Here is a 25489-nt window from a genome sequence, read left to right on the forward strand (position 1 = left end):
AGCCTGGAGCCTGCTTCGGATTCTATGTCTCCCCCTCTCTCTGACCCTCCCTCCTTAACATTCCGTCTGTCTCTCAAAAATAAATAAACACTTGGGGCGCCTGGGTGGTGCAGTCGGTTAAGCGTCCGACTTCAGCCAGGTCACGATCTCGCGGTCCGTGAGTTCGAGCCCCGCATCAGGCTCTGGGCTGGTGGCTCGGAGCCTGGAGCCTGTTTCTGATTCTGTGTCTCCCTCTCTCTCTGCCCCTCCCCCGTTCATGCTCTGTCTCTCTCTGTCCCAAAAATAAATAAACGTTGAAAAAAAAATTAAAAAAAAAATAAATAAACACTAAAAAAAAAAAAAAAAAAAAAAAAAAAAAAAAGAGGAAGAGACCGGAGAGCAACGTTGTACAAGAATTGGCTAGGCCTGGCTTCACAATATATCTGGGACATCTCCTGGATCCCCTCCTGAAAATGTTTCCTGTGTGTACTGGTAAAAGTGGGATAGAGCGTGAAGTCGGCCAACTCGAGGTCACACAAGGTCAGGCTCCTCCCAGAACGTAGCTGGTCATCAGAGTCTTGAGAGATTGACACCTGCACATTTTACCTACTACAGAAAAAAAACACAACTCTTTCTAAACTTTAATTTTATATATGTGGTTTTAAAAAGAGAGGAGGGGCGCCTGGGTGGCTCAGTCGGTTCAGCGCTGGACTCCTGACTTTGGGTCAGGTCATGATCTTACACTTGGTGAGTTGAAACCCTGCATCAGGCTCTCCACTGACAGTGCAGAGCCTGCTTGGGATTCTCTCTCTCCCTCTCTCTCTCTCTCTCTGCCTCTCTCTTGCTTGCTCTTTCTCCCTCTCTCAAAAAATAAACTAAAAAAAACCCCTAAAATAAATAAATAAAAACGAGAGGAAATTCTACCATTATCATTTATGTTGAAGGGTATAACAAAATATGTGCATTATCTGAAACAAATTGTCTCCATGGACATTAAACCTAGAATTGCTCTAAATCAACATTTATGTCAAGGAAGGCAATATTAAAGGACCTGGCTATTTTTCTTTGCTACAAAAAATTGGAAAAAAATGATATTTACAATAGGCCCAGGAGCGCCTGGGTGGCTCAGTCGGTTGAGCATCTGACTTCTGCTCAGGTCATGATCTTGCAGTTTGTGGGGTCAAGCCCCGTGTCGGGCTCTGTGCTGACAGCTCAGAGCCTGGAGCCTGCTTCGGATTCTGTATCTCCTCTCTCTGCCCCTCCCTTGCCCACATGTTCTGTCCCTCAAAAATGAATAAATGTTAAAAACATTTTTTTAATATAAAATAAGCCCAAATCATCCAAACTTGTATTATATCAAGATGGCAGACTGACTCATTAATTGAAATTAAGGTACCTCTTGAACTTTCTGCTAAGTTCAGTCAAAGTCATCCAACTTCCTCAGAAGTTATCATGAAGAGATAGAGATAAAAGCAAAAACACTTAGTTCAAACAGACACTTGATGTCTATCTGTCAAAATCCTGTTGCCTAATTCTCCATGGTTATTAGGCTCAAGGAGATTATTTTTTTCCAATAACAATTAGATTGCCACACACATTAACTTGCCCCCACCTTACAATCTTTTAGTGTAGTTCTCTAAAAGCCACTCATTTTTAAACTCTTCAATCATTTACACTTAAAAGTGATCAAACTCCACAAAGGTCCAACACCACCCATGGGTGATGGTAACTCCAGCTACTAATACTTCATGTGAATGGCTGCTTGGCAGTGACTTGGTCTGGAGATAGAAAAGTGGGATTACAATGTTTTTAAAGACCTAGGAAGCCCTTCAAATGAAACTGCAATTATATATTCCATTTTACATAGCTCTCTTGAAAATAGTTGTGTTGTTGTTGTTGTTGTTGTTGCTGTTTTTGTCTCTCTCTCTCTCTGCTGGGAGATTTTCTCTGGCCCCTAATTTTTTTGTATGTTATGAAGTCTTATGTTTCATTTTCCTACATTTTTCAGCTCCCGTCTGAGCTGATGCAGTGGCTCATAGGTACAAATCATTTTTACATTTTCTGGAGTATGATAATGTTTTCCAAAAAAAAAAAAATAGAAAGGTCATTTTTTCAAGGTAATGCAAACTTTACCTGCAAATACAGCTAACTCAACACCAATGAAAATACCAACTTCTTAAATCCTTTTGAATCGCTCCTTGAAATTAAATTCCAATCATCTGAGAAACCCTGTCCATCTTTAATTCAATGAACTGAATCCTCAATGCTGGGCTATAATTCTTGCAGACATCAGAACAGGTTTACCTAGAAATTTCCTTCAAAACATGGCAAACCACTGTGGTTTGGGTATATGAATACTCATGGTTTGATTTATCCTTGACGAAACACACCATACCAAAGATGCATTTTTGGATGGCATAGAAGAAACAGAAAATATAGTATAACTGATCTTAGAAGATGATCATCTGTTGAACTTTGCGATGTTGGGAAAGGACACTAGCCTTCATGGGAAATATAAGAATAATTAAGAGATAAATCATTTTATTACTTTATTTCACTGTTTCCAGGTTTTTGTTTTCATAGAGTTTGACTCTGCCCTCATTACGGATGAGGAACTACAAGCATGAATTGCCCTCTAGGAGAAATAGTTATTCTATGAACAGGCAGAGTAATGGGACTCAATTTCTGTTCCAAGAACGGAAGAGGGACTCTGGCGATTTCCTAGGGTGCATAGCCCTGTTCGGGCATCAAGGGTTAAGGAAAATGTTGGGGCACATGGAGAGTTCTGCAGTTTCCATTTACATCTGTGGGAGTTTTTCAAAGATTTCAAATTCACAATGCAGGAACAAATCATGCCTACATCTGTGAGTTTAGCATTCATAGCAATGTTACCTTGTACACCTCTCAGCTGAGTCACACTGGGATTATGAGGTTGGAGAGCATACTCTACTTTTAGAAACACGTATACTTGGGTTGTCTAATTGTCTGCCATCAACTTCAGTTTTTTTTTTTTTAATTTTTTTTTCAACGTTTATTTATTTTTTGGGACAGAGAGAAACAGAGCATGAACGGGGAGGGGCAGAGAGAGAGGAAGACACAGAATCGGAAACAGGCTCCAGGCTCTGAGCCATCAGCCCAGAGCCCGCCGCGGGGCTCGAACTCACGGACCGCGAGATCGTGACCTGGCTGAAGTCGGACGCTTAACCGACTGCGCCACCCAGGCGCCCCTCAACTTCAGTTTTGATCCTGAGCAAAACACATCAAAATATAACTCGGTACTGACTTTCCTAACTTTACCTACCAAAGTCAACTGACCTGAACTTGTTTGACCCCAAGGTAATTCCTAACACTATTTTTATAATTACCCCGTACATAAAATAATAGATTTAAAAATTCACAGTAAGGATACATTCCATACCTCCAGAATAATTCTTAGTTCCATTACCACAAGGTAAGAACTGAGTAGCCCCTTCGGTGTATCATTTGGGCTTAAGTAAAGATATCCTGGTTTTAAATGTGATGCCCCAAAATCAAATGTAAAATATGACCCACTGCCCCATCCTAGTTTCATTGCATCTTTATAGGTAGATTTGGATTTTAGCGTGTAGCTGTACAGCTGGGTTGTGCACCAGAATATGGGAAAGTTATTTCTTCTTTTAATTTACTACTTAAAATTAATGGCATATTGTAGCACTGAAGTCCAAAGCAACAAACAGCAAAATTCTGCCAGGGTACATTCAAACCTTATTTCTCAGTTTAGTCCTTTGCTGGACAGATTTCCTGTGCCTCCCTAACTGGAACACACTTATTCATTTGTCATCAGACTCCAAATTTAACTGAGTTAACATGTTTTATTTAATCTTCCCCAAAGGAAATATATTGAACTTTACTAAAATAGCAGAGCTTTTTTTGGGGAAAGAGGTTCCACAATAAATCACGCGCGCGCGCGCGCACACACACACACACACACACACACACACACACACACAGAACTACCCTTTAATCTCCTGCATATATGTAAGGAAAACCACTGCCAAAGTGGTTTAAAGTAATAATGAAACAAAACCTTCCTCCTACTCGTGAGTACTTGCGTTTCTGTTTTCTTATCTTTGTGAAGAAAGGTAAAAATACCTCTTTATTTTAAAATATCACTTTTAACATTTATTAAAAGAGTGTGCAAATATATTTTGTTCTTTCAATATTCGTTGGGAATAGTGGTTTTGTATCTCAAGAAGGGACATGTGTTCAAAGGAAATTATTTAGTAAGAATGCCAGACAGCCTTAACAACTCCTGATTTAACATAAGGAGGAAAAGAAAGCAGTGAATGCCGGCCGAAAGGGGGAAATGCTGGCAAATGTATTTATTCTACTGAATAACTTGAGTAGAGTATCTAAACGACAAGTCTGGGACTAAGTTTTGCAATAAGCGTTTAACAGTCTCTAATGTTTTTACTTAAGAAGCTCGTTAAGGTGTGAACAGTGGGCAGCCCGGTTTCAGAGAATGAAGGACTACGAACACATATTCCAGTGATATGAATTATGAAAATAGAAGAAAGATCATGTAAACAGAAGAGGCACTGTTATAAAAAATAAATAAAGACTTTTGCCCCAGAACCAGATTGAGGGGGAAAAAGTCTTTAAGTCAATCGCTACTTTTGACCCTTCAGCATCGAGTATATTTCTGGTTCAAATGGGAGAGGTTTCGTTCTAAAATGAAGTACATTTTTCAGTTTTCAAGATATCCTATATTAAAACATGAGCTCTCCTGTGAGTTGACTCATACAATTTATCTATATATTTATCCGCACTGTTTATTAACAACTCTTAGTTACTTCCTCTAAACTTTAGACATCAAATTTTCATAAATACTGTGCAGGCTACCTTGTCAGCCGAGGAAAAAATAGTTGAGATCATTATTAATATTTCAGGGAAGAGGTTCCTCTATCTGAATTTTATGATGTGACCTCTTTTCCACAATCATGTATTATTTAGGAGGTATAATGTCAAGTTTTCATCACATGTATTTTGACAGATTTTCGTCACACAGGCCATCTTAATAAGGCACGTAATAGTCACAAGCTATTCACTTCATTAGGCATAGAAAAGGATATAAGACATGACTGTCCTCAAGAAGCTTACACGAGAATAGGAAAAATAGAAAATACATGTCATTAAATAAATTCATATTAAGCATCGTGAGGCTGCTTTCAGTGGACGGTGGGCTGCATTCATTGGTTTGGTGATGGAAAATTACTGGCTTTCAGGCCAAACGACCACAGTTTGACTTCTGACGTTAGTACTTAGTAACTCTGTAGCTTTGGGCATATTATTTGACTTTTTTCAGAGCTCCAGGCTCCTCATCTGCAAAACTGGAATAATGATATCTAAATTATAGAGTTGTAGCTAGGATTGAAGATAATGTACATAATGTGGCCAACACATGATAGTTGGCGAAGCCAATTCTCCATAATTATCTCATGTTTGGGCATGATTTAAGCCCTCTGAGAAAAGGTATTTATGGCCAGTGTTTGTATAAGAAGATAGATACTCCAGGAAAGGAAAGCTGGAGACATCTCCCTCTCTGGAGATGCCCCAGGGTAGTAAAGGTAAAACCTTTCCCTTTCATTCCCTTCCAGAGAGTTGTTTATATTCCAGGGAGTCATCCTAGAGATACGCTTTTACCTTCTTCTCCTTGGAATCTGCTTATGTTTATCAGAATCGACTTTGGAAGGGAGACACCTCAGAAGATACATAATGAATGTCGGAGGAAGTTATCAAGGATAGTCCAAAGATATGAACAACGAAAAAGGATCAGGGGGGAGGAAAGTTCTTAGAAATATGTAGAAGTTGGGCGAGGCCTTGAAGAATAGGAGAACTTGGAATATGTAGAGACAGGAGGGAGAGAGGGAGAGTATTTGACGTGATAAGAGCAACCCCAGAATAGTGTGAAAGCACCGGGTGGCGGGAATGTAGCAGGTGGATCCTGAAGCCTGGGATACATGAAGGGAAATGGGAAAGGCGGGTAAATAGTTCAGGATTAGATCACAGATGGCTTTTCATTCCGGGCTACGGAGTGTGATTTGTTCCAAGCATTAGACTACCAGTACCCGTCTGAGGCGCATCACCACTCTCTGTTGGGAGTTGATGTGGACCTTAGCACGTATGAGGGAGCGCACAGGCAGAGGAACGAGTCAGAGTGCAGGGCTGAGGTGGGTCCAATACCAGTGTAGCTGGAACGCTCTGCTGGCCTCCAGCCTGGAGACTGCTCTCGGGGTGGAAAGAGTGTGTGGCACCTCCCAGGAGCACAGCCCCTCTCTCAGCACGGACCCTCGGGCAGAGAGAGAGGAGGCCACCCCCAGGCCACTTTCTCTGGCCTTAAGCAGCCTGTGCAACTAGTCCCCAAACATTCAATTTCCCACAACTAATATGACGAAAAGATTTGAAGTTCAAGACATGTTTTGGCTGTTAAAATAGCTATATGGCCGTGGACATTGTGAAACCCTCAACAAAATGTTTATTGGGCACGGAATGAAACCTAATTAGGTTAAAAACAAAACAAACTGTGTACATAAGACCACCGTGTGCTCTTCATATAAATTTAGACCTTGGCCAAACTCTATAAAATCTATTAACTGGTTTTTGGCAAGTCTAGAGTATGATGAAAGGTGCTATTTTCACATACATAGTTATAAATATATCTTAGAATGCATAAGAATAGAAGGGAAATTGATGGAAATTGGGTCTACCTTGACTTCAGATTGTATTTTGAAAATTCACATAACCTAAACAGAATGCTCGAATGTATTTAAATGTTTGATTAAGCCAAACCACACCGTCAGAAAATGTTATTTTGATTTGGTGTTATTTTATTTGCCTTTGCCTTCCCAGGAATAAAATATCACGAAGCCATTTGCGAAGAGAATTTAAAAATCACATATGGCCACTTTTCTGTCTCTCCCACAAAATCTTTTGGTTCCAGCTAAACTTAGAAACACGAGTAAAATCGCCTCAACCATAACCCACTCCTGTTCATCTGACATCCAAGATCCTTCAGAAGTGTCAGATCAGTCTCATTGTGCCCCAGGACTTCAAGAATGCCATCAGTCAGTATGGGTAAACAGATTTGCTATCCGAATTTATCTCCACACTCGGTTTAGAGGCATCTGCTCAAGCTGTCTCCTTTGTAAAGTACCCTACTCTAACCACAGGTCTAGACAAATAACATCATGGCACAAGGTCAGCAGGTCCCAGACTCTAAAGCCCTTGCTTCTCACATTCAAACTTTGTTAAACTTGTTTCAACCCTACTCTACAATCTCAGTTAGTTTTTTGTTTTTTTTTTTTCCAAGAGACATGCCATTGGATTTTAATTCCTGACTACTGGTTTTATTCTCTTATTCTCAATGGTCCAATCACTCTGGCAGATTAAGATAAGCGCCCCCCCCCCCATAACTGTCCATATTCAGACAGTGATATATATGTGATCCACACAAATACCTATCAACTGTAAAAATAATGTGTACATATAAATAAATATATACATGTACCCAATATCTGCCACATATACACAGACATGTTTGTGTCCTCTTATGTGAATTAAGGTCTATTCCTTTGACCCTTCCATCCCTCCTACCTTTTTCCTTCCTCATCCTCTCCCTTCCTTCCTCCCTCCATCTTTTCTGTATTTCCAATGTCTCTTTCTGTACTCTCGATATTAGCCATCTGGTATATACAGGATATAAACAGTTTTTAGTCCACACGTCATCTTTTAACTTTGTTTACAGAGTTTCCATTTAGCATTTCACTATTTTTTCAATTGTTTTTCTTTATGGTTTTTGCATTTTGTGTTTTGACAAAGAGCATACTCCAACCAAGACCAAGTTAGTGAGCATATTCTCCTACATCTTATTGTATCATATAGTTTTTGCTCCTTTACATTTAGAATTTTGTGAATGTCTGTTAGGATTCTCACTTTAAAACAAAAAAAGAGCAGTGAATGGTCACCATGCTGTAGAGTATTTCAGATTTCTCCCATTTTAGTATTGTAAATTGGCAAATAAAATAGATTCTCAGGGCGCCTGAGTGGATCAGTTTGTTGAGCGTCCGACTCTTGATTTCAGCTCAGGTCATGATCCCAGGGTTGTGGGATCGAGCCCTGCATCAGACTTTGTGCTGAATGTGGAGCTGCTTAAAATTTTCTCCCTCTCTGTCTCTCCCCTTCTGCCCTCTCCCCACTCATGCACTTTCTTTCTCTCTAAAATAAACAAATAATACATAAATATACATATATACATACATACATACATACATACATACATACATACATTCTCTACTCAAAACTAACGGCCTTTTTTGAGTGTTCTTATACCAAAATGACTGAATATTAACGACCATCTTCAAAATGTTTTGTTATCATGTGGAATAAACCTCTTCACCTCCTAGTCCTGCTACTGCCTTCACCACTGTTCTTTTTTAAAACTGCCTGGGCTGTTCCAGCCCATTTTCTCATCCAAATGAATTTTAGTATCAGTCTATAAGGTCACTCAAACAAAGCTTCAGGGATATTAGCTGGGACTTCTTTTATTGAAAGATTAAATAATCAGAGGGAGAATCGGTCTAACAGATCTACTTCATAGAACCCAATTTTCCTGGTGGACCTATAAATACTGTACTCTTAAAGTCCAATGCAGCTGCGTAGCCCCTGGGCTTCCACAGGTTAACAATGACACATGATCAAACATGCACAGAGTACCAATCTCATATATCGTTAGAGCCCTTTATGATCATATTATGTTATTCGATCAAAGTTCTTTCGTATGTATCATTGCATCTTGATCCAGCAACAAGAAGGGTATATGATAATTCCTATGCCACCACCGTGGAAACTGTCAACAACACTGGATGGAATTAACAGGCACGAAACCAGGTTTTATGTTTTCTAGTCACTTCTCCCATTCCACAGATCTATTAGATCACCCTGTTAAGACACCATCAGGATAATGCACTTTCTTCTCATTGAAGAGCAGGACTAGCCATCGTGGAGAGATAATGTGTACAATCCACAAAATACTATCTTTAAAGGGAATACAATATTTGGGCTGAAAGGACTTTTAGAAATTATCGAATAGCGGATCTTCAATTTAATAGTTGGAAGAGATAGAGGCTAAGAAAGTGAAACCTTTTTCAAGACTACTTACCTACTTGGTGGTTACAGGTTGTGTCCATTCTTAGGTACATGTTCCGGCTGTGATCCATTAGCATCTCTCCCTGATGAAAGCTACCGTGCTAAAAGAAGTAAAATAGATCTGTTGATCTGGCACTTTCGGAAACATTTAGAACCAGAGTAATAGCTTCTCTGAGACCTCAAAGTACCAAGTAATACTCCTAAACTACTGTCCAGGTTTGCATTATCCAGTCAAGAGGATTTTTTCGGATATCCACTCACAATAGCACATCTTTATTCTCCGTTGTGTCAGGACTGAACGTGTTGCTGGCTTCAGTCTGTAATCATATTAAGTGGCTGTTTAGTTTTGTTGTGCTTAATCTTAACCTGAAGGGACACAAATCACAGTATGTTTTCTACCTACTAGTAATAAACAAAAGCTAAAAACTTAGAAACCAGACTTATTATTTTTACTCTGTGTTTTCTTTGGTCACAAAGTATGTTTTCTGAGATGAGACGATTAGCCACAGATTACGTTAGCACCTTTTTTTTTTTTAGCTCTTCTTTAAATATCTTGGCAAGTGTTTCTCTGTGCATTAACGAGGTGGTGCTTAAGTCATCAACCCATTTAACCTTTCTTATGTTCAAGCTGGTTCATCACTTAAAGGGTCAAATTTTAGTAACTGCTTCTGAAACCACCTAATTTTGTAGCTCTTTTAAATATTTTTGTAGAGTATGAAGCCAAAAACTAGGGTCGTAAAGTCTTTGAGGCATTTATCTTGCACCAATTTTTATTTTAATTTCTAATCGGAGCTGTTTTTACAAAGCAAAACGAATGCCATGAAACTAACAGAAGGCGGTTCCAGTTCATGTTGCATAGGGTTGCTGGTTTTCAATCTTGGAGATCTCATCTTTGGGTGTTAAGATGTATTTAACAAAATGTTTCAATATGGTGTCAGTGCTCAATTTTGCAACAATTCAATTAATTCTCTTGCCCAGTATCCCCAGATCATCCTCAGTTTCTTTCATTCAATCCCAATCAACAACTTCAACCATGGATGACTCTAATCTGGGTAATTGCTACTGGCCAAAAAAAAAAAAAAAAAAAAAAAGTCACAAAATTACCGTAAATTCATGAGTCTCACCCCCAACTTGGCTGTCGGGCAATATTTCTCTGTTTCAGTGTTCATATTTCTTACTCTGTTCTCTGATATTTTCAACCTTTAGCATTCTATCTTTATGCTTCTAATTTTTTGCCACTTTCTCACTCAGAATGGGAAATCTAGTGAATTTCCTACCTAAGAAAAATCAACTCCCCCTGCTTCTTACCACCAATCCTTTATTCTTGTCATATTTTATGGTGGAAGAAGACTTCCTATCTTTGTACTGAGCCAACTCTTTCATCTGTGCTCTGGGTTCAATCAACTTGAAGTTGGAGTACATGAGTCTGTATATTATTATACATACTTCTTTACGTGTCATCCTCCATTACTACCTTCCTCTGGGCAGTGACCAGGTTTTCACTGCCTAGAAGAGCACATAACACAAAATAGGAGCTAAATAATCTTGAGGGTGGGAAATAATAACTATTTTTATAAGTCGTATAACTGAACTAATTCAGTAGTTACCCAATGCTCTCAGTACACACTCTCAGTATTTTTAAACTTGGATGAAACGCTAAATATATCCAGCCCCCAACTCATGTGGATTGTTTTGTCCACATAATTTTTCCCTTTTCACACTTTCTACTCTTTATTTTTTGGACCGGATTTGTTGGCTTTGATTCTCCCCGGTAGACTTGCATTCAGACTCTGGATTGATCCACATTATCCACTATGGACTTAACATGTAATGAATTCTATAATTTTCCAGTTTGGAGGCCCGTGTTGTGTTAGCACCTGCTGGTCAAGCCCATATGTGTCCATGCAGAGCCTGACACAGGCTCTCCATCCCACTGAACTGAATTTCTCTCCCTGCCACCCAGCAAAACAAACAAGCGAGCAGTCCTTGAACAAATACAGAGTAAAACATGGGCACTGCAGGAAATAACAGTAAGAAAACTTTTGACACTGAAGGCTGTTCTGCAACCAGGGAAGGAAGACAATCAGTGGCCGCTCTGAGGGGCAAAATTCAAAAAGACAGCTTCAGTCCTGCTCTTCCCTCATCTTGCACCATTGCCTAAGGATTCACTGAAGGCCCACAGACAGCAAGGTCCTTGGCAACAATATTTAGTGCAAGGCCCTTCTGAGTAGGCAGATGAAACAAGAAATGCAGGTGAAGGTTGACTAGCATCTGACGTTCTCTTCTGTGTCCCCATCTAAACCCCTAGTGTTGGGGGAATATAGTCCTCTTCCTTATGACGCTCCTCCCTGAGGGTCTAATGGTGAACTTGAAGGAGGAGCTGCTCGGTGAGATCAATGAATTGGGAGCTATTAACTATATTTACCATCCTGAGGTTTCCACACTAGGATGCGTGTCTTCCCTCATCTTGAACTTCTACCTGTCTCAGAAATTTATGAGAGTTACCACGAGAGTATTGGCAGGCTTTCTAATATCAGCCATTCTCTTGACTCTGTGGTGGTATTTCATTATGGTTCTGCCTTGACTTTCCTTGACGGTTACACGCCACTCAGATAACATCTCTGGGGAAGTGTCTATTCAAAATATCTACCCATTTTCCTATAGAATTATGTTTTTTTCTTACTGATTTGTAATTTAAATGATCTTATCAAGATCACACACATAAAAAGTGGTAAAATTATGTCTGTAACTCTGAGTTAAATGTTCTTAATGATTAGTGCCCCTCAAAATAGTGAAATTTTCTTGATTGTCCCTGCCCCTCAAAATAGCTAATGGAAAAACCAAATAATTGCATTCATTAATGTTTATATTAAATGACTCTGTATTTTAAGATAGTGTACGTTTTCATTGTTTTTAAGTTTATTTTGAGAGAGAGAGAGAGAGAGAGAGAGAGAGAGAGAGAGAGAAAGAGAGGGAGAAGGAGCACAAATGGAGTAGGGGCAGAAAGAGAGGGACAGAGAATTCCAAGCAGGCTTCACACTGTCAGCCCAGAGCCCTATGCAGAGCTCGAACTCATAAACCATGAGGTCATGACCGGAGCAAAGATCAAGAGTTGGACACTTAACCAACTGAGACACCTGGGCAGCCCTAAAATGTTGTATGTTTCCAAACAAAATATGTTAGGATGTATATCACATATACGTCTATATTCATATAAATAAAATATGTTAGGATGTATATTGTACATATACATACTATATATATATATATATGTATATATATATATATATATACACACACACACACATATATATACACACATACACACACACACACACAACAATTTGTCATTGGGTTGTGAAAATAATTCTACTTATTAAAGACAGCAAATGAGCATTTCTTGACCAACTCTCCACTACACCCTGAGTAGGATGAGTTGTATATGTGTGCATCATATATGGCAGTGCTAAGTATGCGTAGGTTTGTAGTTATAAGTAATGGTAGATACAAATATAGTCACTTGAACTCTTTTGACCCCATCTGAGAATAGTTTTAGTTAAGGTCATAACAGATAACACAGATCCACAGGTGTCAGTGAATTTTGTATTCATGTAACTAGATGTATGGACATGATGCTGATATAAAGCTATTGCTTTCTAACAACTGATTAAACAATACGTGAGCAGATAAATGATCTGAAGATCTCATACAGAAATTATGAGATTATACTTAAATGAGCTCAAATAGTTGTTCTTTTTTCCCTCTCCCATCATACTCTTCCCTTGTCTCAATCTGTTTTTCTTCTTCCTGTCCTCATTCACTCTCTCCTTTTCTGTTTATATCATGGGGCTTACAAAGATGGAACTATTTCAATGTACTGGAGGTAAGGGCATCAACCCAAGAAGGGCTGAAAGCAGCCAGGGATAGACAAAGAGAAAGAGATTTTCTTTGGATGCCGGCTTGCGGCCCCGTCGCCCTCTTCCCAGTACACGCTCCGCGAGGGTGGTTCGTGCCTCTGAGAACACACGCGGGGAGTGAGGCCCTCTGCTAGTGGGAATAGAAAAACCACATGCTGTCAAGCAGCAGGTGCAAGCCCTCAATTAGGATATGTCGTTCGTCTCTGTCAACACTAATGCAATTCAGAAGCCCAAAGTGACAGGTACGGCAACTGGTTTGGGAGTTTCAAAATTAATACCTTCAAGCTTCATTTTGCCGTTCCTTCTAGTTTCAGCTCCCTTCCCCTGGGAAGGGGAGCGGGAGCCTCACTCCTCTGGCATGTGCATATCCGGGAGATGAGGCCCAACTCCAAGTGGCACTGCAGGCTGATTTCGGGGAGCGAGAAACGAGAGGGGGCGCAGGGACAGAACTCAGGTGTTCTTTTGAACTCCGACAGGACAAATGAACCTGCGGTCACGCCGTCCCAGAGCAGAACCGACAATTTGCGAAGGCATGAGGTTGACTGCAGGTAGAGTCCGTCCACTGGAACCCACCAAGAAGAGTAACAGACGACGGCTGAGACGCAGCACTTTGCAATTCGGAGGGTGCCCCGAGACAAGACAAACACGGTAGTCGGTAGCCAAGTTTCTGAAAATCATCATCAAGTTATCTGCAAGATTTTATGTCGTGGGGCTGCCCATATTTTTTACACGTGAGATAAACCATCACATATAAACTGCATTCTAAGAGGAACCGAAGACCTCCCTAGGAATGTGATCTTGCATGGCTGATGTTTTCTGCACAAATAACAGAGGAGATTTTAAACTGATTTCTCTTTCCTTTTTTTAAGATTTGGAAACATGCTTTTCCAACTCCCTGTATATGTATGTTCTCTGAGTTCCCTAGAAATGACGTGAAAATTTGCCATGAATCAGAACCCAAAGCTCTGACAGCAAATCCCCTGCTGAAATCCGAGAGCTCACACCGAACAGATTTCTGTAGTATGACTGGAATATTGCCAAAATTTTTTTTTAGGAGCCATGATGTCTCAGAGGAAACATACAAACAGTTTCTTGATTCTTTCAGCCAACGTGGCCAAATTCTTTCCCCGAGGGTAGGGTGAGCATACTCAGTATGGCTCGTTCCTTTCCCCCACGGGGCCCTGACCCTCCGTCTTCGCTCTCTGCTCGTGGGTTGGTAGGCTCTGTGCCCTGCTTTGAACTCCACCGAATTTAAAAGCTGCTTCCCTTTTTCAGTAAGCAGTAGCTCGGGTCTAGTGCAGGCCGGTAGCTACCTTGACTTTGAAAGCTACTTCTGTGGCTTTCTTCAGTCATATACAACTTTCCACCTTCAGCCCTTCCCAGAGAGGCACCTATTTAAATTCACAGGCCTCAGTCCATCTCAGACTTCGGTGCACATCATCCAACGTGGGACGTGCAAACACAGAGGAGCCGTCTGGGACAAACATATTTCCCGACCGAATCACAAAAGTCAGCTCGTTAATAAAAATGCTTGTGGGCTTCTACACCAGGGGAGTATTAAATGACACATGATCACAACACTACAGAGTGTTGATTTTTAGTTTCTATTACCAAAACAAAAAAAAAAGTGCATTTTTACAAAAGGTACCACAGGTAAAGTCACCATATAATTTATCATCAAAACTAGGACACTTTGGAGAGCAAAAGGAGGTACTATTAATAATTAGTCCAGGACAACAGGCTTGAAACAGGACAGTCCCAGGAGAACCTGGATGTGTGTCATCCTAAACTAGGTCAGATGGCCCACAAAATGGCTCTTGCCAGGAAAAAAGAAAAAAAAAGTCAGGTACCTGGTGGAAAAACAGTCAGTTTTCCTCAATGGTATTTAATTTACTCTTTTTGACATAGTATTTTAAGAAGAATAGTTTTTGTTTTCCAACAGCTAAGAGTTGGATGTGGCTTTTTTCTTTTTTCTTTTTTGGAGAATGTGGAGGAGACAAGAGTGAAGAGTGAAAAATTGAGTCTTAAGAGAGAGAATCTACAGAAGGAGGAGGTATAAGAGAAGCAAGTTATGATTAGTAAAATCATTTAAAAGATTCTTATTATTCACCCAGTATGGCATAAAGTGTTATTCAGGCGCTGAAATGTTTATCAGGTATGACTTTTTGCCTCGGGAGAGAGAGACAATACACAACAGGATGGACTGGAGGCATTCACCAAAGGAAGAGGGTCATTTGGGCTGAGGAGGTCAGGGAAGATTTTTGGAAGGTAGTGAGCGTAAAATTGGTTAAGGTGGCCTTTCCTGAAGTAGAGAGGATGTGGGAGAGGCTCCAGAGAAAGAAATAGCCGGAACAAATTGTTGAGCGAACCCAGTTCATACTAAGTATACTTAGTATAACACCCAAACCAGGGCAAAGGGTATTGGGAATGGGGAGGTAAAAGCCCAAATGGTCAGGAGAAGGTGCTGAATACCAAGCTAAGAGTAGGTATATGATCCCGTGAGAAGCTAAGAAATGATAAGTGACTCATGATAAGAAACTCAGACTGACGAGACTGTTGACAGAGAGAAAACTGGCGGGAGGGAGATGAGTTAAGCAGTTGTTTCTGTGATACCCAAATAAAGAACTGAATTAAGAGAATGATAATAAACATGGAATATGGTTTCAAAAGTAATCTAGAAGCACCACAAAGAGAAAGATCCAGGTTATTCTTGGCACTTAATTAGGTAAGTTGCTCCAAAAAATGGCAGAAGCAGACTGAAGCTCAGCTTCTAAATCTCTTGAGGTTAGGAACACCATCGTGCTTACAATGGAAGAAGAGGAGTTTGCTTCCAGATGCATTAATGTTTATGTGTTCAGAGAAATACCCAGGTGGGAATATACAAAAGTAGATAGGTGTTGTGCAGGTAGATTAACATCAGAGTTAAATTTGGATCTTTGGAAGTCATTACCTTGAAAGTGACTATGAAGATCTGAGAAAGTGTGTGAGATCTCTGTAACTGAGTAGGTATGAGGCGAGAAAAGAGAGTCAGAGAACCTCTATGGGGAGGTGGGACAGAGTGAGGAAAGAAAGCTTTGAAAGAGGCAAAGGAGAAGCCTGAGTGCTTAGGTGAACAACTAGGATTTTGTGGTTTTACACAACTACATGAAGAGGTCTTAAACAAGAATATCATGATCTTAAACAATCACGTCTCTATTATTCAAAGGCAAAGGGAAAACAAAGAAAAGACTTTAACAAGACGATTGCATTTGTTGGCTGGGTTATTGCTACTCAGCCAGGACTTAGATATGACCAGATATCAAGGAAATGGAAGCCGCTAATGTAGTAAGGTCACTGAAGACATTTTTTCGTGTAAGGAAAGCGAGACATAGTATAGATGGCAGCTTCGGGGCAGAATGCATCTCAAAACTTAAACGTCTAGAAGACGTTGGTGATACAAGAAAAGAGAAACATTTTTAAAGTAATTCATAAAGAGAAGGAAGTGGCATGATTGAAAGAAGAAACCAATCGCAATTTCCTGAAATGGAGAAAGGACATCTAGAAAAGATGGCACAGATAAGGGGATGTTTAAGTGAGGGAGAAAGTATAGCATAAATGGGACTTGATATCACGTTATGCCCCAAGAAGGTTCCAGTCTTGGTCTCTGCTTTCCTTTTTAGAAGGCTTACAGAGCCCTCTGTTTATTTAGTATTTGTCTTTCTTTACATCTTTCTTCCATACTTTCCGTATAATCATATTGATTTATTCGCTTATTTGACTTGCTGATTTATTCTCTACCTTCTTTTGGTGTTCCCACCTAACTAGTGAAACATAATATTAAAATATATGGCTGTAGCGGAAGAGAAGATGGTGGCAGAGAAGGAGGACGCCAGTGTGTTCGTCCCCTGAACACAACTGGATTACTATCAAATCATCCTAAATAACCCAGAAATCCACCTGAAGGCTGTCAGAACAAACACCACAACCAAAGGGAGAGAAGAAGCCACACTGAAGAAGGAATTTAAATAAAAACTTAAAAATATATATATTAAAAATATATATTTATATAGTTTTTGTTTGTAGGGTCCCATATATTTTGTGATTTCTGTTCACGGTTCCTAACTTTTCCCCTCATGGTTTCAATTACAAATAATATTTCAATCATCTCTGTTCTACCCCACGTACAAGTCAGATAAATCATAAAGTTATTTCAATAAGTAAAGGATTTTAAGCGTCAAGAGCTTTAATTCTTTCATCCTATATTTAAAAAGTGACTAATGCTTTTAAGTATTTGTAATATTATATTGTGAATTGCTCAAAACACAAGGAATAACAAAAGATTGGACTTCATATAAAGCTCTATTTTATTAATAGTGAAGTGAGTTACAACTTAGCTAAATTTACATTGGATTCAAGGAAAAGTGCATGTGCCAATTATAAAGGGGCCTGAGGCTGATTTGTGCACTGAGTACAATTTAGAAAATGGTGGAACACTAAATAAATACTTAGGGAGATTTTAAATTTTAGGTGCATCGTATTTATTTTTATATCTTGTAAAAAATCATTAGCTGTGGTCAAAATAGGACGCCTATAACTGCCAGGTTGATTTGTAGGCTGTGGGCTGTTGACATGACTCCAAACTTGTGAACAAAAGCTGAAAAAAAAACAGTTAATTATTTAGACATTTACAAATGCCTCGATGTTTGGAGCCATGTAAAAAACATGTGTGTATTCAAGTTTTATTCAAATATTTTATTCAAATATCGAGTTTCTGCAGCTCCTGGAATTGTCTTTCAATCTTCTGTGCTTCAAAAATACAGTCAATTACCAGGTAACCTCCATCCCATTTTCCACACAGACACACTACACATCTGCCCCTATGTTTTACTCCCCATCACCCCCAGTCTAACATTTGGTGAGTGGTAATTATGTGCCAAGAACTGCGAAGGTGTCTGCATATATTATCTCTAGTCCTCACAACCGTGCTGCAAATTAGAATGTTTTCCTCATTCTAAACATGAAGCCAATGAGGTTCATAAAGCTTTAATAAGTTACTGATGAAGCTCCAAGTCAACATAGATTTGCGTGATTCCAGGTCCATAGTCTCCACCGCTATGCCAACCTACCTCTCTCCTATCACACCGGGTATAAACTCCTCTTTGATTAGAACTGGATTAATTCGACAGCTCCCTAAACGGATGGATCTCCCTGCCTCAGATTTCACCATTGGTTGGCCTGCTATCACACTCAATCCTTTAAAACACTCCTTATAACAACTTTCCATGATCCCTCTGACACAAGAAACGGAGGCTTCACAAAATAGCTTATTCAGTAAAGCAAGATTAGAATGGTGACAAAAAGTTTTCTGTTGTGAAACTTACAGCATTTGATTGCATAATACCTATGCATTGAAAGTTGTAGTGATGCTCTTAGTGATTCAGCATGTGGCCAACATATACAAATGCCCCATGTGTACTTCAGTGGTATTTTATATTCTTTATGGGGAGCGGGTGTTGTGAGTTTCACATACCTACTGGATTAACCTATAAATCAAGCCTTCCAGTTTGGTTGCCTTATTTTATACACTTCCTTTGGTTTCACTTCTCTTGCCAAATTCCTGGTTTGCTGATGCTGCTATTGTTTTTTAAATTTATCTCTGCCTGCCCTCATCGCTTGGTCCCCATTCCAAAAGCAGGTTTTAGAATAGTGGGTTGCAGTCCCTCCTTGCAGTGAGATGAAAGACATTGCAGCACCTGGTATCCAATCGGCTGCTGCCCTATTTTAGTTGCTGGACGCCTACCCCTGCTCCATTTTGTATAGCCAATGACAGTCATTTGGTGGTAGTTTATTTCAGCTTTTTACTTAAATTCAGGGTGGGGATAAGGTGCTCTTTGAGATCCAGCGCCCCTGTTAGGTCCTGGCTTCCCATCTTTGAGCTAAGTTCTGGAAGTTCTTCTGAGCACTTCCAGGCTCCACATGAGCTCAAGTTCCCAGGACCACTGCCTACTTCTAGTCCAGCAGACTGTTCACCTCAACTCCTCATACTCTCTTACTTCTAGTTCACTTCTGCTCCATGAAGACACTATCACGTTCACTAAGCCTTGACCCCATTTACTTTTTTCCTTTCGTATTTTATCTAGCCTTGATAGCAGCTTGGAGCCAAAGAGCTGTGTGATGATGCCTACCATCCGACCAGAAGTTGGAATATCACATGAACAATATCATTCTATTTCCGAGGTGTATTAACTGTAATATGCATTGTAATGCATCTGTGAGACAGTGTCAATAATTGAAAGAGCCTCCTTTTATGGGGGACTGGAGAGGAAGCAGAATTCTCGTGGAAGAAGAAAGACATGTACCTTTAAGCCAGAGCACAGATGTGACCATCAGAAATCCGGACAGACTGCCCCTCTGTACCTTTCTGTGGCTTCTCGGATGGAAAGTCCCTGCTAAGCTGGACAAAGTTAGGTTGGAATTCATGTCTAACATAGCTCCTTCTCTTCCAGAGCAGAGAGAAGTAAGGACTAAGAGTGAGTCTCAGAGGCCTTCCAGAAGGCTACAAACGCTAAGTCTCCCCCGAGCTCTACAATTTTATGAGCCTGTCATTAAAGAATAAAATCCAGGTGGTGAGCACAGTGTCTCCATCCCTCCCAGGACTAGATTTGATAGCACGGGGAAAAGAATGTGCTCTTGAAGATGTTAAAACTCAAAATACTGTCAGAAATAAGCACAATGTGTGGAGATCACAATCGATTTTATGAAATCTAGAACTGCTGTCAGGACAAGGAGAATGGGTGAAAGCATGTCCAAGTTGATAGCAATGAATACATCAAGTCAATAGATTGAGATATAGATGGGTCCCTTTCAGATTTCCAGTCTGCATTTCAGTCACACAACGCCATGATTATCTAATTAACGTACGCTTTCAAAAGTGAAATGATGGTCATTAATCTTGGAAATACTTAGATATGTTTCCCAAAAGCTTACCATCAATTTAAATACAGGCGCACGTTTGAAAAAGAATTCTATACTTAACACATATTTCCTCGATATTCAAGGAACATAGAACAAATAAACTCTTAAGCAAGACAAGTAAAAGATATTTTGTACAATTAACTTTTTTACGTGGATTGGAAAAAAAATGGTCTCGTAAATGGGATTTTGGAAAGAAACGATGAGGGAAAATGTCTGTAAGGAAAGCAGCCAAAGGAAATAAACTCATAGTGAAAATTTTATGTGTGTGTATAACTTTCTATTTTCTGGCATGAAAAAAAAATAATGGATAAGAGAAAATCTTCCCCATTCCCCAAAGCACATCTTAGGAAAGAACTGTGTAGATTTGTTCATCCTTAGATAAAATGCCCACGGAACTTCCAAATTATTTTAAGCATAATTTTCATTTTAATAATTAATATGTTAATTATTAATAGATTTTAGCTAATTCTGTATAGAGCACACTTAGATTTTCATCTTGATGTTCATGCAAGACATTCAATTTCTGTTTTATTAGAAGAACCCTGTAACTACCTTTTCTCTGGAGAGTAATTTTATTTAATTAAAAAAATACCGACAGTTGCCTGCCTCGTACTGTCTCTCCAATGGAGCTAGTCTTCCTGACCTGGGTGTTTCCTCTATTTCCGTCTTCCAGTGCATGCTCTTTTCCTTTCGTTTAAAACTTTTCTCCTTGGGGACACGTGGCTTAAGGCCATTCTGAAACTTGTACAGGATGCATTACAGTTTGGGCGGATGAGGCAAATTACAAACTCATGATTCTGTTGTCCTTTGTAAGATAGTAGCGTTCCTAATTTCAAATACCTACCTAGCTCTGTCCATCCGCACAGAATTGCCATCATTTACAAGAGAGAATGAATTATACCCAGTCAGCAAACCAAAACACAACCTGTCTTCCTGCCGTATTTATCATCTATTGCTTTTAATATAATTCCCTCAAGCATCCTTTCTGCTTAATTTATTGATTCTTCTATCTGGGCAAATGCCATAACTTTTAAGATAGTACCGTATGCCTCCCTAAACGAGGCCTGCAAGGTTCGATCCTGAGTATTTCACATCCAAACGATGGCCAGTCCTCAGTGATCACGCTACCTGCTGTCCGGTGGGTGATTTTGTGACCTGCACCCCCGCCTCTAAATGCAGAGGCATCAAGGCTGACTGATGAGCAGCGTGCTGTCTCAAAGATGGACACCTCAAAGATGATGATATCTGATGATTTATTTCCATAAGGGCACGTGGTAGGCACAAGAATGGCTCTCAATGATTCCACGGTCTCAACTCTGAAACCTGTGGATATGGTAGGTCCCAAGGCAAAGAGGAAGCAATCTTACAGTGGAATGCAAGCTGCCAACCAGGTGATCTTGCAATGGGAAAATTATCCTGGATTAACCAGGTGGGCCCAATGCCATCACAAGCTCCTTAAATATGAACGTGGAAAGGGGGTCACAAGCCAAGGAGAGTGGGCAGCCTCTAGAAGCCAGAAAAGCAAGAAAGTGCATTATCTTGTAGAGCCTCCAGAAAGGTCTGCCAACACCTGGATTTGAACCCATGGAGACTCATTTCAGATTTCCGGACTATAGAAATATAAGATAAATTTGTGTTGTTTTCACCCACTAAACTTGTGGTCATTTATTAGAGCAGTGCCAGGTAATGAATGCAGGGCATTTTAAAATAAATCCATTTCCGGGGCGCCTGGGTGGCGCAGTCGGTTAAGCGTCCGACTTCAGCCAGGTCACGATCTCACGGTCCGTGAGTTCGAGACCCGCGTCGGGCTCTGGGCTGATGGCTCAGAGCCTGGAGCCTGTTTCCGATTCTGTGTCTCCCTCTCTCTCTGCCCCTCCCCTGTTCATGCTCTGTCTCTCTCTGTCCCAAAAATAAATAAATAAAAAAAAAATTAAAAAAAATAATAATAAAATAAATCCATTTCCAAATGGAAACCCGCTGCTGTGTAAACGTTAAACCTGCCTTAATAGTGTTACTTGGAGGAATACGTCCATTTTTCTTTTCATTAAAAATGAATTTTAACAGACTTTCAAAAAGATGTTTGTCAGGTAGAAGAATCCAAAGACATCTTGCCCTACAAGAACCCGTGTGTCACAGACAATAACTGGCACATAGTAGCTTCCAAATAGGTGAGATTTGAATGAAAGAATGAAGGAATGGACAGACGCATTACTGTTAGCTACTTTAACTTGGTTCTTCTAGACTGTATCATTAACGCATCAACGGGCACTATTCATTCAACGTTAAATATTTAGTGAGCAAATACTTGGTGTTAGGCTTTGTTCTGGGAATGAAAACAATATATGGTCAGAAAGGCAGATATCCCTGTGATTGGAATATTCTCTGGAAAAGGAGGCTGAAATTGAGCTGGCCACTGGAGCATAATTGTAGGAAATACAGAGCAAGGGGAGAGGCCTCCTTGCAGGAAAACACCTTCAGCAAGTGACCAATCTTGGGTGTGTGTAACATTTAATCTGTGGGTGATTTGGGGGGGGGTGGGGTCAGGAATACTGGTCTCAAGGGCAGTGTGGAATAGAAAACCAAGGCAACAGAAAGACTATTCACAGGGTGGGGGCCGTGCATGTTCACCACTTGTATCCCCAGTGTCTGCACCAAGTAAGTGCACCAAAAATACAGGTAAATAATAAATGAATAAACCAAAAGAATGAAAAAATAAAAAGTGGCTATGAGATATTTTAGAGAAAGTCTGAAATACCAAGCGAGGGAACTAGGAATATTATAAAGGTAAAAAGTAAGATATCAATGAAGATTGTAAGTAAGAGATGACATGTTAATATCAGAGTTGTGGAAAAGATGAACCCAGTAATGACATGCAGATTTTACGAGGACAGAGAGAAATGATTTAGAGCTTCATTACTTTGTGCATACACTATTGTTATTATTGCTTCTATTGCCTTTCGATATATGTAAAGAAAAGACAGATGTATAGAAAGATGCTATAGCAGACCAATCAAACGTATGTTCATCTTCCACTGGTCACAATCTCTCACTAACAAGTCCACCAGGGGCACCTGGGTGGCTCAGTGGGTTAAGCCTCCCAACTCTTGATTTCAGCTTAGGTCAGGATCTCACGGTTCATGAGACTGAGCCTTGCATCGGGCTCTCCGCCGACAGCATGGAGCCTGCTTGGGATTCTCTCACACACACCCCCCGCCCATCCCCCATTCTCTCTCTCTCTCTCTCTCTCTCTCTCTGTATCAAAATAAATAAACAAAAACATTAAAAAGAATGTCTTCCAGGTCTCTACAGGCCCCTGCCAAAATCTTACTCTTCCTTCCCTCAAACGCACCCAGTTTCACACTGCCATCTGCCTTGGGACTCTCAGGATCTTAATCCCTACTTATGTCAGTCATACGCTGGCCCAGAACTTCCAGAACATTCCTCATCACCCAATGCTCACTGCTTTACGGCCTTTTACCTACATCTTCTGAGTCCATCTCCTGCTCCTTCCTAAACATTGAAAATTTTCCATTGTGCCCTCTGGAACTGGGGACACTTCACCAGCAAAACCCCCTACTGTCCCTGCCACTCTCCTGAATGTCATCCTTTTGCCCTACCCAAAACCCAACCCTTCAAACCATTCCCATAAGTAAAATCTTATCCTTAAGAATCCACTGAAATTCTAAACAACGCATAACCTGGATTTTGTGCCTTCTACTTTCTGACCACCATCTCACATCTTTTGGTGAGATCCCAACTACAACATGCTTTGATTCCCCAAGGCCTTCAGTACGTTAATCCTGCAGACTACGTTCTTCCCCATTTGTTGCATCTGGACTTCCACTAACTCAGCCCAGAATTATGAAGATTATCTTAGATGTTTCGTTCTCTCACATCTCGTATACAGTTAGAACATTCAACATACCCAGAATCAAAGTAAACCCAGAATCCTACTCCCCAGTAGCTCTAACATACTAGCTTGAGACATCGTCCTCATATCCTCACCAGAGTAGGTTGATAGCCTCCGACCTACATCTCTGCCTCGATAATTGCTGCTTGCTGCTGACACAGAAGCCATGGGGCTTACTTTCAAATGGAAATCAGAACAAGTTACTCCTTTGCCGAGAACCCTCCAATGGCTTTCTATTTGAGTCCAAATATAGCCAAAGTCATTGCAGGGGTCATCAAGGTCTTACAAGATTTGATCCCTTGCTGCTAATCTGACCTCATCTCCCAACTGTCTCTTCCTTGCTGTATCCATTTTGGTCACATGGCATCCTTGCTGTTCCTAAAACATGACAAACGTATTTCTGCATCAAGACCTTTGTGGTTGCTGTTCCCTCTGACTGGAACATTCTTCTTTCAGTAACATACATGGTTTATTTTCTCACTGTTTTTCAGGTGCAAACTGCTTTTAGAAATGACGGAGGGGGGTGCCTGGGTGGCTCAGGCTGTTAAGCGTCCGATTTCAGCTCATCATCTTCAGGTCATGATCTCACAGTTTATGAGTTCAAGCCCCACGTTGGGTTCTGTGCTGACAGCTCAGAGCCTGGAGCCTGCTTCAGATTCTGTGTCTCGCTCTCTCTCAGCTCCTCCCTTTCTCACACTCTGTCTCTCTCCCAAAAATAAACATTAAAAATTTTTTAAAAAATGACAGACAGACAGATGGACAGATGGATGGATGGATGGACGGATGGATGGATATAAATGGATAGATAATTGTTTGATGCTTTTGTTTATGTTTATTATGACATGAGCTCCATGAGGGTGAGAATTTTGCCTATTGGTTCACTGCTGTTTTCCCAGAACCTAGAGCAAAGCCTGGCACAAAGTGAGCTTTAATAAGTATTTGTTAAATAAGTGAATGTTGTTTAAAGGGATATGTAGGTGAGGGAGAAGATAATGCAATAAGGGTTCACAGAAACTAAGAGGATCAAAATAATTACGGATAGACTGATCATATTCTCAAAAGATCAAAGTCATAATAAAGCTCAGAAAAATAATCTGGTTGTTTATGGAACCACTGGCTCATAACAATCCCTCCCCTCAAAATTTCTTCTTATGCCTTGCCATTCGTACTATCTTACGTTACCATCCATTTGCCCTTTTCAGAAGATAACAAGATTCCAATTACATCCAAGGCTACTTCCTGGAGTATGATTTAGAAAATTGCTTTTTTTCTTCCAAATGAAAAACAGAGTGCTCAGACACTAGAAGAAAATTTTAGGCCCTGCTGTTTCAGTGAAGGTTTTAGAGACCCAGTCATCTGGAGTAAGCCAAAGTGAAGGATACATTCTTGTACCTTGAAGCTCCCACTGTGAAGAAGAAAGCATCCCACCCAGTAGATCTCTTTAGATTCTGGAAGAATCCGATTCCACAGTTGGGAACACTGCTCCAACTCACTGAGGATTGTGAAGGTTGCCAGCTGTGACCGTCAGAAAGGGACTCTTCAGGGA

At 40.2% G+C, this 25489-nt stretch overlaps 1 long non-coding RNA gene across 1 annotated transcript in view; it reads right to left on the reverse strand.

Annotated features, from left to right (window-relative positions):
- Nucleotides 1-225: 225 nt before the first annotated feature.
- The window catches only part of LOC123385664, a 51460-nt gene continuing 26196 nt past the window's right edge, over nucleotides 226-25489 (reverse strand). Inside the window, exons 2-3 of the long non-coding RNA XR_006598609.1 lie at nucleotides 9176-9263; nucleotides 226-269 (exon numbers count right to left, since the gene is read on the reverse strand). This is a non-coding gene — a long non-coding RNA (uncharacterized LOC123385664). The remainder of the gene's footprint in view (nucleotides 270-9175; nucleotides 9264-25489) is intronic.

The sequence above is a fragment of the Felis catus genome, chromosome B2, assembly GCF_018350175.1.
Source record: "Felis catus isolate Fca126 chromosome B2, F.catus_Fca126_mat1.0, whole genome shotgun sequence".
In the NCBI taxonomy this organism is placed as follows: domain Eukaryota; kingdom Metazoa; phylum Chordata; class Mammalia; order Carnivora; family Felidae; genus Felis; species Felis catus.